At 33.9% G+C, this 899-nt stretch overlaps 1 protein-coding gene across 4 annotated transcripts in view; it reads right to left on the bottom strand.

The window, feature by feature from the left end:
* The window catches only part of sh3pxd2aa (SH3 and PX domains 2Aa), a 167,093-nt gene that overhangs the window by 41,654 nt on the left and 124,540 nt on the right, over nucleotides 1-899 (bottom strand). The window lies entirely within an intron of this gene.

The raw sequence follows: 899 nt of genomic DNA, 5'->3' as shown, positions 1-899 counted from the left end.
GCACACCAATCATGGTAGTCGGCACTGCTGGCCTTAAATAGAAACATATGAGTGGACTAAAGAGAAAGAGAGAGAGAGGGAAACAGGGAAGGAGGCGCTGGGTCCGTGTTTATGTAAAACAAAAAAGAAAGCATTTCAGTTGGGGCTAGGCCACTCTGTTTTCTTTTTCTATCTGATGGTTAACCTTTTCAATGCCAGCAGTGATTTCATTTACTGATTTCAAGTGATGAATATTTGATCTGAACCTGAGTTGTAGGCCTCATTGAGACACAGAGAGTACGTCAAATGAATTTCTCCTACTCCCTAAACAGAAAATGGATATTGGGAAAATCGAAATGCAGTACTATGAACTTTGAATGCCATTTTCTTATTTGAAATAAAGGATTCTTCTAACAGTGTACAGCAGCTGCAGAATGATTAAGGTAGGTTAAGGTGAGGGATAATATTGTAATATTGAGTTTTAATGCCTTGATATACTGTACATTTGATATACTGTACACTGTACAATTCATAGAACTGCAGTAAAATTTGTAACTCCGGTTTTAACATCTGTAACATAGATAATATTAGTGATAATATCCCTTTTTTACAAAAACATTTGAAAAAAGAAAGCGACAAAAAACATTGAAAAGTGTCAAGAAATTTGAAAAAAAGAAAAACCTAAAATGCTGTAAAAAAAGGACAAAATACATCTGTGAATCACATTCTATGGCCAATTTCTTTTAAAATATACAGTTATACAGATTTTTTCACAACGTTTTGGGGGCTCTAAGCGACAGAAATACCATCTCAGAAAAAAGTTAAATAAGTGTTGTATTTACATGTCATAAAAACTTAAAATCACTCTTTGTGACAGCAATGATTGTGATTGGTTTTAAGAAATGCCAATAAACCAGAGC

This window comes from Etheostoma spectabile, chromosome 2, assembly GCF_008692095.1.
Source record: "Etheostoma spectabile isolate EspeVRDwgs_2016 chromosome 2, UIUC_Espe_1.0, whole genome shotgun sequence".
Taxonomy (NCBI): domain Eukaryota; kingdom Metazoa; phylum Chordata; class Actinopteri; order Perciformes; family Percidae; genus Etheostoma; species Etheostoma spectabile.
This window is presented reverse-complemented; position numbering and strand designations above follow the sequence as displayed.